The 16762-nt window shown below is 37.3% G+C and overlaps 1 pseudogene across 1 annotated transcript in view; it reads left to right on the top strand.

The window, feature by feature from the left end:
• LOC100402208 (electroneutral sodium bicarbonate exchanger 1 pseudogene) overlaps window positions 1-16288 on the top strand; it is a 44231-nt pseudogene extending 27943 nt beyond the window's left edge. Inside the window, exon 2 of the transcript XR_013534753.1 lies at window positions 12826-16288. The product of XR_013534753.1 is annotated as an electroneutral sodium bicarbonate exchanger 1 pseudogene (transcript). The remainder of the gene's footprint in view (window positions 1-12825) is intronic.
• Window positions 16289-16762: the final 474 nt, after the last annotated feature.

Genomic DNA, 16762 nt, shown 5'->3' with positions numbered 1-16762 from the left:
ATTTTTTTTAACTATTGTCACCTTACTCTTCCATCAAACATTGAATGTATTCCTGCTGTTTAACTATATGTTTATACTCTTTAACCAAATTCTTTTTAGTCTCTGTCCAGTCCCCCTCACCCTCACCAGTCTCTGTTACCTATCTTTTCACTCTCTGTCTCCATGTGATTAAATATTTTTAGCTCCCACATATAAGTAAGAACATGCAATATTTGTCTTTTTTATTCCTAGCTTATTTAATTTAAGGCAAATACAGTCAGTTCCATTCATATTGCTGCAAATGACATGATTTTATTTGTTTTTATTGTTAAACAACATTTCATGCTGTGTATATACCACATTTTATTTATCCAATTTATGCACATTTTATTTGTCCAATTTATTAATGGACACTTGGACTAATTCTATATTTTGCTGTTGTAAATAGTGCTGCAATATACACAAGTGCAGGTATCCCTTTGATATATTAATTTTCTTTTCTTTGAGTACATATTCAGTAGTGGAATTGCTGGATCTAATGGTTATTTTTTTCTTTAGGAATTTTCACACTGCCTTCCATAATGGCTTACATTACCACCAACTGTTTATAAAAGTTCCCTTTTCCCCCCATACATACTTGCCAGCATGTGCTATTTTTTGTCTTTTTAATAATAGGACTAATACCTGTTTCCCATTTGTACGTAGTAAGTTTACCTGTGTTTTTTTCTGTCAAGTTGTTTGAGTTCCTTGCATATTCTGGATATTAGTCTCCTCTCAAATGAATAGTTTGCAAATGTTTTTTTCCCATCTAACAGGTTGTCTCTTCTCCATGTTATTTGTTTTGCTATGCAGAAGCTTTTTAATTAAACTAAGTTTTATAACTCTCTTTTTGTTTTCATTGCCTGTGCTTTTGAGATCTTAACCATAAATTTTTTGCCTAGACCAAGGTCCAGGATAGTTTTTCCTAGGTTTTCTTCTAGTATTTTTAGGGTTTTTCGTTTTATGTTTGTCTTTAATCTGTTTTGAGTTGATTTTAGGATGTGGTGAGAGATGTGGTTCACTTTTATTTTTCTGCATGTGGTTATTCAATTTTTCTGGCAACATTTATTGGAGAGGGTGTTCTTTCTCCAGTGTAAGTTTTTGTTAGCTTTGATGAAGGTCAGTTGACTGTAAATATGTGGCTTTTTCCCTAAGTTATCGATTTTGTTTCTTTGGTCTATTTGTCTATTTTTATACCAATCCATACCGTTTGGTTACTATAGCTTTGTAATATATGTGTAAGTTAGTTAATGTGATGTCTCCATCTTTGTTCTTTTTGCGCAGGATTGCTTTGGATATTTGAGTTTTGTATGAATTTTAGGATTGTTTTTGTCTAATTCTGTGAAGAATGAAGGTATTTTGATAGAGATTGCATTAAAGCCATAGATTGCTTTGAGCAATATGGTTATTTTAATGATATTATCTCTTCTGATACTTGAACATGGGATATTTAGTTTATTTGTTTGTGTCATCCTCAGTTTCTTTCATCAGTGTTCTGTGGTTTTCCTTATAGAAAACTTTCACCTCCTTTGTTAAATTTATTTCTAGGCATTTAATTTTTTTGTATTATAGTTATTATAAATGGGATTGCAGTTTTTATTTTTTCCAGACTAGATCACTATTGATGTATAGAAATGCTACTGATTTTTGTATCTTGGTTTTGTGTTTGGTAACTTTCTTAAATTCATTTATGAAATCTAAAAGCTTTTTGGTGAAATCTGTAGATTTTTCTAGATATAAGATTATATCATTAGCAAAAAAGGAACAATTTGGCTTCCTCTTTTCCAATTTGGATGCCTTTTAGTTTTTTCTTTTGCTTGATTGCTCTGGCTAAGACTCCTAGTATCATGGTGAATAGGAATCCAACCTATTCTGTTCTAGTTCATAGAGAAAAGACTTTCAACGTTTCCTTATTCAGTATGATGTTAGTAGTGACTCTGTCTTATATGGCCTTTTTTGTTTTGAGTCATGTTCCTTCTATGCCTTGTTTGTTGAGAGTTTTTATTATGAGGGAATGTTGAATTCCATCAAATCCTTCTCCTATCAACAGAATGAAGGACAAAAACCATGTCATTATCTGTACTGAGATAATCATTCTGTTAATGTGATGTATCACGTTTATTGATTTGCATATTGAACTGTATTTACATCCCAGGGATAAATCCTACTTGGTTGTGGTGTATTATCTTTTTGACATACTGTTAGATTCAGTTTGGTAGTATTTTATTGAGAATTTTTGCATATATGTTTATCAAATATATTGGCCTGTAGTTTTCTGTTGTTGTTGTATATGTGCTTGGTTTTGATATGAGTGTGATGTTAGTAACATAGAATGAGTTAGGGAGAATTCCTTCCTCTTCGATTTTTTTGAATAGTTCCAGAATGATTAGTATTAGTTCTTCATTGTATATTTGATAAAATTCAGCTGTGAATTCATCTGGTCCTGGGCTTTTATTTGTTAAAGAAATTTGTATTGCGGATTCACTTTCACTACTCATTATTGGTTACTTCGGGTTTTCTGTTTCTTCTTGATTTCCTGGTTTGCTGTATGTTTCCAGAAATTTATTCATTTTCTATAGAATAAATTTCCAGTTTGTCAGCCTACAGTTTTTGTAACAGTCTCTGATGATCTTTTGAAATTTCTGTGGTGTCAGTAGTGATGTCTCCTTATTCATTTCTGATTTTGTTTGTTTGAGTCTTCTGTCTTCTTTTCTTAATTGGTACAGCTAGTGATTTGTCAGTTTCATTTATCTTTTTGAATAAACAACTTTTCATTTAATTGATCCATTATATTATTTTAAAGTCTCTGTTTCATTTAGCTATGCTCTGATCTTTATTTATTTTCTTCTACTAATTTAAGATTTGGTATATTATTCCTTTTCCCATTTTTTGAGGTACATTATTAGATTGTTAATTTGTAATTTTTATTCTTTTTAATATAGAAATTTGATATGGTTTGGCTGTGTCCACACCCAAGTCTCCACTTGAATTGTATCTCTCAGAATTTCCATGTGTTGTGGGAGGGGCCCAGGGGGACATAATTTCATCATGGGTGCTGATCTTTCCCACATTATTCTCATGATAGTAAATACATTTCATGAGATCTGATGGGTTTATCAGGGGTTTCTGCTCTTGCTTTTTCCTTATTTTCTCTTGCTACTGCCATGTAATAAGTGCCTTTTGCCTCCCATCAAGATGCTCAGGCCTCCCCAGCCATATAGAACTGTAAATCCACTTAAACCTCTTTTTCTTTCCAGTCTCAGTATGTCTTTATCAGCAGCATAAAAACGGACTAATATAGCATTTATTCCTGTAAACTTCTCTCTTAACACTGCTTTTGCTGTCTCGTGTTGGGGTATGTGGTGTTTCTGTTTCCAAATGTTTTAAGAATTTTTTGATATCCATCTTAATTTTTTTATTAACCCAGTGTTCACTCAGAAGAACGTTGTTTAATTTTCATGTGTTGCTATGGTTTCCAAAGTTTCTCTTGGTATTGATTTCTGGTTTTATTTCACTACCATCTGAGAAGTTCACTTAATATGATTTCAGTTTTAAAAAATTTGTTGAGACTGTTTTGTGGCCTAACATACGGCTGATACTGGAAAATGTTCCATGTGCTGATGAAAGGAATGTATATTACACAGCTGCTGGATAGAATGTTCTGTGAATGTCTATTTGGTGCATTTCCTCTAAAATCAAGATTAAATCCAATGTTTCTTCATTAATTTTTTTGTCTAAATAATCTGTCTAATGATGAGAGTGGGGTGTTGAAGTCCTCCACTGTTATTGTGTTGCTATGTCTCTCTTAAGACAGAGTAGCATTTACTTTATGAATCTGGACACTCTAGTGTTGGATGTATATAATCTAGAATTGTTATATCATCTCAATGATCTGATCCCTTTATCATTAGACAGTGATTTTCTTGATCTCTTTTGACTGTTTTTGATTTAAAAGTCTGTTTTATATGATATAAGTATAGCCACTCCTACTCAATTTTGGATTTTACTTGCATAGAATATCTTTTTCTATCCCTTTACTTTCACTCTATGTGTGTCATTACTGTTGAGTTTCTTGTAAGCAGCATGTAGTTAAATTATTTTAGAATCCATTAAATCATTCTATATCGTTCATATGGAGAGGGTAATCTGTTTATCTTCTAGGTCATTATTAATATGTGAAGCTTTGTTCCTGTCATATTAATTGTTTTCTGGTTGTCTTATATATCTTTTCTCTTTTATTTTTCTCTTACTGTTTGCCATAGTGGTTTGATTGAGTTCTGTCTTTTTTTTTGAGTTCTTTCTTTTTTCCCTTTGTGTAATTGCTTCTTCAGTGAGTTTTAAATTTTATGTGTTTTCATGCTGGTAAATGTTGTTCTTTCACTTCCAGGTTTAGGACTTCCTTGAACACTTCTTGTAGGGTTGATCTAGTGATACAAATTCCCTTAGAATTTTCTTATTTGGAAAGCATTTTATTTCTCCTTCATTTGTGAAGGATAATTCTGCAGGATATAGTGTTCTTGGCTGATAATTATTGTCTTTAAGCACTTCAAATATATCATTCCATTCTCTTCTGGCCCTAATGTTTCTACTGAGAAATTTACTGTTAGTCTTACAGCATTCCCTTTATAGGTGACTAGACATTTTTCAATTATTGTTTTCAGAATCTTCTCTTTATCTTAGATTTGGGAGTTTTCATCAATTATTTTGTTAAATAGGTTTTCTGATCCTTTCATTTTCTCTTCACCATTGGGGATACAAATAATTAGAACATTTGGTCACTTTATCTTGTTCCATATATCAAAAAGGCTTTGCTCATTTTGTAAATTCTTTTTCTTTATCTCTGACTGGATTATTTCAAATACCTGCCTTCAAGTTCTGAGATTCTTCTGCTTGATCTGGTCTGTTGTTAAACCTTTTGAATGCATTTTGTGTTTCATTCAACAAATTATTCAGTCCCAGAATTTGTTTTGTGTCATTTAAAATTATCTATCTCTTTAATACGTTTCTTGTTAGCCTTCTAAATTGTTTTTCTGATTTCTCTGTATTGCTTTTCAGAATTCCCTTGTATCTCACTGAATTTCTTTAAAATCAGTATTTTTAACTATTAATCTGGGATTTCATGAATTTTTTTTGGTTGGGATCTATTGCTTGAGAATTATTGCATTCCTTCCATAGGTCATATTTCTTTTTTATGTTTCCTGTGTTTATATGTTGATATCTGTGCATCTGCCATAGTCATAGTTTCTTAGAATTTCTTGAAATCGCTTTTGTAGGGGAGGACATTTTCCTGAAGATGTATGTATGTCGTTGTTTCAGTAAGATTATTTTAATTTGGAGTGCATGCTTTAGTGTGTTCTCTGTATGTGTTTTCCACAGTGGTTTAGAGTGTGGTTATTAGTGGAGGATGTGGTGAAATTTTTCTGGGGTATAGAATTCCAGGTAGGTCAGTCTTTAGGCTCCAGTTTTGGCAGTAGTGAGACAAACATGCTTGTTCTTGGGCCATAGGGCTGCTTATGCTAGCCCCAGTGTTAGAGGGTCCAAGAAGGCTGAATCTTGGGCCTCTAGATAGCTTGCTTGGATACTGAAAGTGGCAGCAGTGAGCTGGACATAAGTGTGGCTTCTCACATCCCTGGGAAGCTGGTGTGATGTGAGTGGTGGCAGTAGCAGTGGTACAGCAACTCACTGAAAACCAAGTGGTCCCTGCTGATGTGCAGTGGCTGTGACAGGTTTGGTGGGACAGTCCCTGGCCTGCTGGTGGCATGTGTAGGAGGGTGCCAGCTATGGTGGTGTTATAGTAGGTTGTATCAACTCGACCTCAGTCCCTGGGAAGAGTGTTAAAGCACCAATGGTCTCTATAGTCTGGGCTGGGTGATTCCCAGCCTGGTGGAGCTGTGGGAATGAGGTCGCTGCACTCCAGACACCTGAATGGTATAGCCACTGGCAGTTTGCACCCTGAGCCTGGAAAAGCCAAAGACATTTGACTCCAACCTCTGAAAGCAGCCATGAGGACTGCACCTAACCACGCTACAGGGGCAGATCGTCCCAAGGTTTTGGAAGCCCACCCAACATACCGGTGTGCCCATGATGCAGGACATGGAGTCTAAGGGAGATTATTTTGGAGCTTTACAGTTTAATGTCCATTCTGCTGGGTTTCAGATTTGCGTGGAGCCTGTAACCCTCTTCTTTTTTGCCAATTTCTCCCATTTGTAATGAGAATGTTTACCCAATGCCTGTACCAACTTTGTATCTTGGAAGAAAATAACTTCTATTTGATTTCATGTGTCACAGCTGTAAGGAACTTGCCTTGAATCTCAGATGTCACTTTCGACTTTGAATTTTTGAGCTGATGCTGGAACAAGTTATGAGTTTGGGGGACTATTGGGAAGGGATAATTGTATATTGTTTTGTGAGGAGGACATGAAATTTGTTGGGGAAGCAGGGGCAGAATAATACGGATTGAATATTTGTCTCCTCTAAATCTCATGTTGAAATGTGATCCCCAGTGTTGGAGATGGGGCCTAGTGAGAGATTTTTGGCTCATGGAGGTGGATCCCTGATGAATGACTTGGTGCTGTCCCAGGACTAATAAATGAGTTTTCACTCTAAGTTTCCATGAGATCTGGTTGTGAAAAATATTCTGAAACTTCATCGTCTCTGTATCTTTTGCATGCTGTCTCACCATGTGACACACCTGCTCACCCTTCACCATCTGTCATGAGTAAAACTCCTCAAAGCCTCACCAGAAGCCAAGCAGTAATGAGTTCATGGGGTGCATGATAGTGCCTGGCTTCCTCCCTTTCTTCCTGGCCTGGTGGAAGTAGCAGAAATGATGGCATTGTCCCCAGGGCAGGACATATTCTTTTGGGAGCTTGGCTCCTAGAATGGCACCAAGCTGTAGCTGTTCAGGTTTTGGATGCCTGTGGGATTCTGTGTGAGTTTTCTCTTTGAGCAATGCCTCTGTGCAATCTCTAGGAAGCTCCCTATATTAGTCTTGAGTTCACATGGATTGAGAGATTCTCCTGTAGCTAAGATTTTAAAAGTCCACGGCAGTAATGGGAAGCCCTGGAAGTTTCTCTCTTACCCTATCCTATGTCTGGGAGCTTCTCTTGGCTCCTTGCCAACCCTAGCCAAGCAGGAATTGTTGTTTCTCTATCCTTATCAGCGGTCGGTGCTTCCCTTCACTTCTGCGTTGAATCCCAGTGTCTCTCCTAGACAATCTCTTTTAGGTGTGAATATCTACTTGCTATTTTGGTTCCTCTCGGTGGTGGAGGAGTGTACAAGCTGCATCTAGTCAGCCATCTTGAACCTTTCCCCGCTTCTGTAAAGTGTTTCTTAATTTAGGTTTTCTTGATATTTTTTTTATGATTCTGTTCAGGTTATGATTCTGTGGCAGGAATATCACAGGAGCATTGTTGTTCTTTTCTCATTGCATTATATTAGGTGACACATGATTGGGATTTGTTCTATTATCGGTGATGTTAACTTTGATCATTTGATCAAGGTGATGTCTGTCAGGTTTCTGCACTGCTAAGTTACCGTTTTCTCTTTTCCAATTAATATATGTTTTGTGGGAAAATTTTTCAAGACTTTTAAAAAATATCCCCTTTGTCATAAAACTTTCACACACTAGTTTTAGTATCATTGGTGTTTCTTGACTAAATGAATTGTTACTATGATGATTGCTAAATCGTTATTTTCTAATTCAATATTTTCTTCTATATTTATTACTTGGTGTAAGGCAAACAGTTCTATCTACCTGTTTGTGTGTGTGTGTGTGTATGTGTGTGTATGTATGTATGTATGTACAGTTCCAAGGACTCCAAGCTTACTCAGTGAGTTACAATCTATTACTATCATTGTTATCAGATGCTGAAACTGTATCAGGTCGTTTGTCATGTCCCTATTATTCTTTGAGCACTTCATCATTTTCTGCCATAAAATAATCCAGGTTCATCTTGTATTTTCCCTCCCCTGCCTTGAAATTGGTCTTTTCTTCAAGGAGTATTGGTGTCTTTTCTGGGAAATGCATTTAGCATCCACAGTGTGTTCAAGGTGTGCTCTTAGCGATTGGGTGTCAGTAATAGTAGACTTAGTGGGGGAATTAGGTACATAGGTACGTACATAAATATACACATTTATATTTATTTTCATGTCTATCTATATATGGAAAGTTGTGAATTCACATCAGAACTTCCAATTTTAGTTCAATACTACAGAGATCATTCCTGTTTTTTCCCTTTTCCTATTTGTAACTATCTTAAATATATTTACTTAGTCACAAGTACTGACCCCCACTTTCCCCCCCACTGCAAAGATACTTTCTGCTCCCAGCTTGGGCTCTAATACCCTGTCCCGGGCCACCACCAGTGTGCAGTGGGGTTACCTTTCTTGCTTGTCTTGGTGCTTCCACACCCACATCATGCCACCCTCCCTACCTAGCATGGTTCCACTGGCTTGTGCCCAGGCTTCAGATTTCACCACCCTCTCATTACATGGACACCTTCTTCACCTTGCTCTGTCTCTGACAATCTGTGTTGGGCTGATGCCAGTCCCCTGTAAAGATCCCTCCTCATCCTGCTTGGGTGCTGATACTATTTTCCAGGGCTGCTTCCATCATGCCATCCCATAGGAACCTCTTCCTGTTCAGGTTCTGACAGCCCATGTTGTACTGTCACCACCCCCACCTAAGGTACCTGGTTCACCCCAATCCTCCACCCCATTTGCCCTCACTTAATGATATTTTCCCTGAATCATTCCAGAAGAAAAGACAATTTGAAGTAGAAAGTAAACAGAAAGGCAGGAGAAATGCTTTAAGAACGCTTTCACATTTTGAAATTTCTGCAAGTCTCCTTTTGGTTTACATTTTGGCTCCTACTAGGATTCTTCCTTTCAGTCACATTTGAATTGTAGTATAATGTCGAATTTTGAATATATCTCAAAATTTCTCTGACATTAAGGCACAAGCAAGAGCAGTTTAAATGCATTTTTAACTTACTGCTATGTTATACTTAAGGTTGTGTAATTGCATTATCAAATTACTATTACATCATACATTTAACTTATTGATGAATATGTGTAGGAGTTTGTCATTGGAACTTTTTTTTAGGTTATTTTCATGCATCAGTGGGAAGTTTCATGATATTTCATCTGGAACTACCAGACTTTATTTGGATTAGGTGCAACAAACTGCTAAGATGTGATCTGATACGCTGGGATGCATATGCAAACTCACATGCTGATGTTATTGCCTGTAGGCTTAAATGCAAGATTTTTCATAATTGTATTTTACACTTTCCTCATAAAACAGTCACTTTATGTGTTTAAAACTATACATGCAGTATTATTTAGTACACATCTGCCAAAAGAGTGCTTTCATTTTGAGTTGGTATTCATCAGAACTGAATCCTTAGTTTACAAGCTTACACAGACTAGCTTTCAGCTCTCTACATATTATACCTTATTTCTTCCATATACATCCAGTGCTGGACACCATAGGTCACATTCACCTGTGCCATAGTAGATCTTTGGCCCTGCACTTTTGTAAATATGAGATGGCAGTATTCCTGGAAGTCATCCTCAAGCTGAGGCAGCTAGCAGTAACTTCACTATACACCAGAGAGGTGATGAACCATAGTATATCCAACTAAATATAAAGTGAATCTATCCCCAATATATCCTTCCCTTATCTGGATCCCCAGAATGCCTGTGTGTAATCTAATGCCATCGAATGCAAAGAGAAGTGGGCTGGTGGAAAACTGATAATTTAACCGACTATGGTGAAACTATTTTCCTTTTTCAGAATTTAAAAATAGTTATGACCATGTCAAAACAATGCCAGGCCTCCTTCAGGGCTTTAGAAGGGGACAGTGCAGGTGAGGGGCCCTGGAGCATGAGCTCGTTCGTGTCATGGCTCACCTTCCTGAGCAATGGCTGAAGTGGGGTCTCTGTTACAGCACACATCTTTGGAGGCTTGGAGTGCGTTTGACCCTCAACTTACATGTCTTGGGCCCTGTGATTTTGTGATGTCCTGAGTCTTGGACCTTAAACAGTTTTAATTCTCAATAAGTTCATAGATTTTGGGCGAAGTGCAAAGAGGTAGTAAAAGCTAGAGGTATGCTTTTAGTTTAGCGTAAAGGAGAGTTTAAACAGTCTTTTCAATGTGGATTATGAATCTCTCCAATAAGTGAAAATGAGATTAAATTCAACTTACATTTGCTTGAGAACTTACTACAAGTAAAGCATTATATAGGTGAAATGGAAAAACACAGAAGTTATACAAATCATGGATTAGCTAATCTTTTCTAAATGGACTTATAAAATGGTACATTAAACCTGGCTTAGGTAATTCAATAAGAAAAATAATTTATTTTGCAAATCGCGAAGTAAACTTTGAATTTGTAACCCTTGGTATCTAATGGCAATCTGTCTTATTGAGATGAATATCAACCAAAGAGCAGCTGCAAAAAATTGGCATTTTAAGACTACAGTGATTCTGTGTTTCAACAACTAACACACAATGGAATAATCAGTGTGGGTTTACAAACTGCCTAGACCATCAAAAGGTCATGAATAATCAAGAAGATTTTTATTATTTAAGTTTATATAGTTCACAAGTTTATATATGTTTATATATTTTAAGTTTCTATGTCTTTCCTTTCTCTTTAAATATAAGAAACAGACTTGAATGTGATAGAATTAAAGGGAAATTATCATAAAAGTCAATGAAAATAGGTCTAGCTAAAAACAAGTCCATGTTGAGAGAAAGAGAGAGAGGGTATTGTGTTTATCTTAAGCTCTCCTTTTAAATTTCTTTATTTTTGTGGATACATAGTAGGAGTATATATTTATGGGCTACTTGAGATATTTTGATAAAGGCATGCAATGCATAATAATCATATCAGGATAAATAGAGTATCCATCACCTCAAGCATTTATTCTTTGTGTTTCAAACAATTCAACTTTATTCTTTTACTGATTTGAAAATGTACAATTATATTATTTTTTACTCTAGTTGCCTTGTTGTACTATCAGATACTAGGTCTTATTTATTCTGTTTTTTTTTTTTTTTTTGTACCCATTAACCATCCTTTCTCCTGCCCCTTCTCCCTGACTATGCTTCCCAGCCTCTGGTAACCACCTTCTGTTCCGTACCTCCATCAGTTCAATTATTTGAACTTTTAGCATCCACAGATAAGTGAGAACATGTGATGGTTGTCTTTCTGTGTCTGGTTTATTTCGCTTAATGTAATGACCTCCAGTTCCATCTATGTCGTTACAAGTGACTGAATTTCATTCTATTTTATGGCTACACTGTACTCCATTGTGTATATGGACTCTCTTTCATTGATCTGTTTGCCATTTGATGGACACTTAGGTTGTCTGAATCTTGGCTATTGTAAACAGTGCTGCCACGAACATGACAGTGCAGATACCTCTTTGATATACTGATTTCCTTTCCTTGGGGTACACGCCTAGGAGTGGAATTGCTGGATCATATGGTAGCTCTGTTTTTAGTTTTCGTGAGGAACCTCTAAACTGTACTCCACAGTGATTGCACTAAGATACATTCCCACCAGTGTGCAAGGGTTCCCTTTTCTCCGTGTCCTTGTCAGATTTTGTTATTGCCTGTTTTGTGGATATAAGCCATTTTAACTGGGGTGAGATGATGCCTCATTGTAGTTTCGGTTTGTGTTTCTTTGATGATCACTGATGTTGAGCATCTTTTCATATATCTGCCATTTGTATATCATCTTTTGAGAAATGTCTATTCAGATCTTTGGCCAATTTTTAGATCAGATTATTATTATTTTTCTTATGGAGTTGATTGAGCTATTTTTATATTCTTGTTATTAGTCCCATGTCAGATGGGTAGTTTACAAATGTTTTCTTCCACTCTGTGTGTTGTCTCTTCACTTTTTTGATTGTTTCTTTTGCTGTGAAGAAGCTTTTCAACTTGATGTGATCCGTTTTCCCCTTTTCGCTTTGGTTGCCTGTGCCTATGGGACACTGCTCAAGAAGTCTTTGCCCATTCCAATGCTCTGGAGAGTATCTTAAGCCTCTTAACGTCCACGTCTAGAATACTTTTGGTAAGCTCTATATTTGATACTGCTTTTGTTCTCAGCACTGCTCAGTTTTTTTGTTTGTTTGTTTGTTTGTTTTTTTGAGGTGATATCTCTTTATGTTGCCCAGGCTGGTCTTGAACTCCTGGCTCAAGTGATCCTCCTGACTCAACCTCCCAAGTATTTGGGATTACATGTGAATGCCACCACACTTGGCTACCCAGATTTTAGTTTGAGTCCCTTTAAGGATCAGCCAGAGCCGGACAGCATCTGCTTTTATTGTCTTTTCCTAGAATTATGGAATAATATTTTTCACATGCACCTGCAAATGATCCAGAGTAAAGAGGAGATGTGCAGGGGAGACAAAGATGCTGAAAACCCTCGCTGAGGGTCAGTAGAAGGCAGGGGAGAGCTACTGCAAATCTGAGAAGTCTGTGAAAAGAGCATCAAGTGATGGTGTGCCTGGCCAACTTGTCTGCAGAGAACCACCTTACCAGTTCCCAGTCCCTTCAGCCCCTCACACTCTTTCTTAGAACTTCGTGCCAATGCATTTAATATAATGAGATATGGATATTGGTACAAGTCCTCTGAAACATAAGAAATTTCTTTTGTTAGTAGCATTATTTCTTTTAATTCAGATTTTGCAGAGACCAGAGTTCTTACGCATGTAAAGTACTAAGTATTTGGAAATAATAAGCATCCATCTTCCGTTCTAATTAAGACATGTGTATATCTGGTTTTATTACAGGCTTTCTCTTTCCCAGAAAACTACTTCAAGGGAGGCAGAGACAGATACAAGAAGAAATCTGATCAAGTACTTTTTCTGAGCAGTGCTGATATTTCCTGGGCTCTGTGAAGATGAAGGGCACAGCAAGTGGTAATTAGATCGCCAGGCTTTAATGCTTTATTCTTTATGCCTAATGCATAATGTCGGAACAGACAATTCTAATTTTTTTTTACCTTAAGTAGGATTATAGACTGTGTGGGCTGAAGGCTCAGCTCCTCCACTAGAGGAGACTCTTTATCACCTCCTGGTGGATAAAGTAAGAGAAGCACGTTCCCTTAGGACCAAGGCCAGATTATCAGTTCATTGGTTAAGTACTATTTTTTTTTTTTTTCCAGAGGGGAGAAAAAAGGTGTAGCAATATTAATTGGACGTGGAACTGTAAAGTAGGGAACACTTTAGTACCTCCTTTAATCAAATGCACTGTCTGTACATAGTGTTATCCCCCATTGAGCCTAAATACTTCATTTTGGTAATTATTCCTGCCCACCCTTCCTACTTAGGGGATTCTAACACTTCCCATGTTTCAAGAGGAGCTCCTGTTTTACCTAACTTTGATAGAGGGGAGCCTCTGACTCATGGCACATCATTTAGCTGTTTTGCTCCTGACAGCACTTTCTCCAAGCCTTGTCTTCTCATTTCCAGCTATCTCAAAACTTGTTAAATTCTAGGTAGTGCTTAGCCAGGAATGGGTCTATGCAACACTGAGTATCCCATGTTTTTCCATAAATTTATGCTTCCAATACATATGCAGTGTTTCTTGAAAATACCTCCTCCAACCATTTGATATAATTAACAGTCACTTCTGGAGCTTGGATTGTTATTAATTGTCCAGTCCTCAACATCAGTTTGCTTCCAGGTCTTTATTTTTCCTGCTTTTACTGGCATCCCGTGGCTGTTAATTGAAAAGCAATTGTCATTTATAATTAGGCATCAGGTGTTGTGGGAAAAAGTCTGGGAATCCAGCTAATATATTGAGAAGTCTCTCTTTCTTTTTGTTACTTCTGCCATATTTCATTATTGGTACTCCAAGAGCATATTGTCTTTATCTGATAAAAATCATTGGCTACAAGGGCATACTGATGAGGCTTAAGTTGTGGGTTAAATTCTCACCTGGGTAAGGTAACAAATGCTTGTTTGTGGACACACACTGTGAACAAGACCCACAGTGGGCACCTTGGTCACAGGAAAGACTGAATGGCACAATGCATGTTTCAGCTCAGACTGTTGATGGGAAAAATGTTAGGTGTGATATCAAATAAAGACTCTTAGAATAATAGCTTCTTAGAGTTGGAAGTGACTTTAGTAACCATCTTTTTCATTCTCTTGTCTAGTTTAGCAACCCTCATGAAACCATTCCTCACAGATAAGCTGGGTCATAGCTTCTGCTTGGGGATTGCCAGAGTTGGGGATTACTACCCTGAGTGGCTGGAAATTGCATTTATGACAAGGTCAGCACATGGTGCTGCATTTTGAGATAGAAAATGAAATTTCAACTTCTCTCTTTTTCTGTATCTTTATCTCTAACTTTTTAAAACCTAACCTCATCCTGAACTCCAATCCCAGTAACAAAAGGCGCTCTGAGTGATTGAATGTTTCCTGCAAAGTTGTTTAAAGCTACTTTGGTGGTAGTACAGGAAAGAGAAAAGGACTGTTTCTGGTTGTCTTCTGCATGGGAAATGGGAAGTAGGTTGTTGGGAAACTTGGTAGGATAATCATTCAGGTTAGAATAAGTTGTGTCCAGAGGGAAGCAGATAGACAATGGGATATGTTCAAACGAGCTATGCTCAATAGTGAAGTTCTGATTCTCATTTTATCTTGACACCTGTTGTCTTTGATATTGTTTGGACTTGGATTCTAAGACCCCAGGGTGGTGTAAAAGGAAACAAACTGCCTGAAGAAAAAGGGCTTCAGGATTTTGGTGTCATAAAAAATGTTTGAATGGGAGTGACCACCAACAAGAGCATGAACTATGGAGTACCAGGGAGAGTAACCATTTTCCCCTACTCCATTAGGTGGCCAATAGGATAATTCATTCATTCAACACATGCTTATTCTGTACCAGGTAGCAATGCGTACACCAGAACAGCAGAGCTCCTACAAAAAGTAGATGCTTGCCTAAATAGGCTCTATTTTTGTCATTTGTCATTCAGGACTGTTAGTCATTATTGGGAAAGGAAATCATCATGATGGGTCAGCGAGATACTACAACTTCTTTCAACATTTGGTAGAAATTGTCAGGGAAGCCATGCCAAGGCACAACAGAAGTGAAAGGAATAATCAGCGTTAGGCATAGAGGGTATTATTTTCCCTGTGTTAATATGTGGTCTGCCACATATTATAATTTAATAAGTAAATAATACAATCTCTGCTTTATTTACTTATTTTTATGTATACTGAAGCAAATGACAATTGAGATGGGCAAATATCAATAATGAAGGGTGCTGGTTTTCCAAGTCATTTCCCAAGCTGTATCTATAATGTGCTACTAAAATGAGAACAGCAGCGCTTCCCTCTCTGGCATCCAGATATTGCTTTTTGAGCTAGGGAACTTAAGCTTTCGACTAGCAGGCCAAAGCAGCTCATTTGGGTTTGGTCAGACAGTGGTCTGTCAAGAAGTAAATCCTGAAGCTTGATGTCAAAAAGAGAAAAACCCCAAGAAAACGAAATGGGACTTAATAAATATTCATGGACAGCTTCTTAAGCCAAGGAAGAACAACAATCTGAAACAAATTTAAAAAAAAAAAAAAAAAAAGAGCTTGTATAGCCAGGCCCTGTGGCTGTATCTTGGGAATTCTAAGAATAATTTTCTTCTGTCACTGTTATTGAAGCATAACTAAGATGGTCCCCAGTGATCCCTGCCTCCTAATATCCATGCCCTTATATAGTTCCCTGCCTTTGACTGTGGGCTGGACTCAATGACTCACTTTTAGTAGATGAGATATAACAAAAATGATGGGCTCTCACTTCTGAGATTAGACTACAAAAAGATTCTGGCTTCTCTCTTGCCTGCCCTATCTTGCTGTCTTGATTTCTCACCATGATGAAAACCAAATGTCACGAGGTGAGCCACCCTGCAGAGAGACTTGCAAAAAACTGACAGTGACCGCCCACCAACGGCTATCAAAGAACCAAGGCCCTCAGTCTACCAGTCTGTGTGGAACCTGTGAACAAGCTTGAAAGCAGACCATGTCACAGTTGATTTTTCAGATAAGATTACAGCTCTGGCTAGCTGATGGCAGTCTTGTGAGCGACCATGAGCCAGAGGACCCAGCTAAGTCATGCCTGGATTCCCGACCTACAAAACTGTGAGATATAAATATTATTTCAAGCAGCTAAGTTTTGGGGTAATATGTCACAACAGCAATAAATAATGAATATAATAATAAATGTGTTATTTCTTTTTTTTTTTTCTTGAGATGGAGTCTCTCATTGTTTAGGCATGATCATGGCTCACTGTAACCTCAACCTCCTGGATTTATGCAATTCTCTTGCCTCAGTCTCCCAAGCAGCTGGGATTAAAGGCATGCACGGCCATGGGTGGCTAATTTTTGTATTTTTAGTAGAGACTAATTTTCACCATGTTGGTCAGGCTGGTCTTGAACTGCTAACCTCAAATAATACTCCCTGCCCTTGGCCTTCCAAAGTGCTGGGATTATAGTGTGAGGCACTGGCCCCAGCCTAAATGTTATTTCAATGAAGTTTTACAACACCTAGATCAGGAGATGGAATACTTCCAGTCTCCCAGGAGCTTTCTTGGGTCTCTTGAGTTCCTCTTCCAAGGGTAACCACCATCCTGACTTCTAACCTTATATATGAGTTTTGCCTATTTTTGAACTCTAAATAAATAGAATCATGTTATGACATGTACTTTTTAGTGTCTGGTTTCTTTCTTTCAATG

Source organism: Callithrix jacchus, chromosome 4, assembly GCF_049354715.1.
Source record: "Callithrix jacchus isolate 240 chromosome 4, calJac240_pri, whole genome shotgun sequence".
NCBI lineage: Eukaryota > Metazoa > Chordata > Mammalia > Primates > Cebidae > Callithrix > Callithrix jacchus.
Note: the sequence above shows the minus strand (reverse complement) of the source record. Positions and strands in the feature narration are given on the sequence as shown.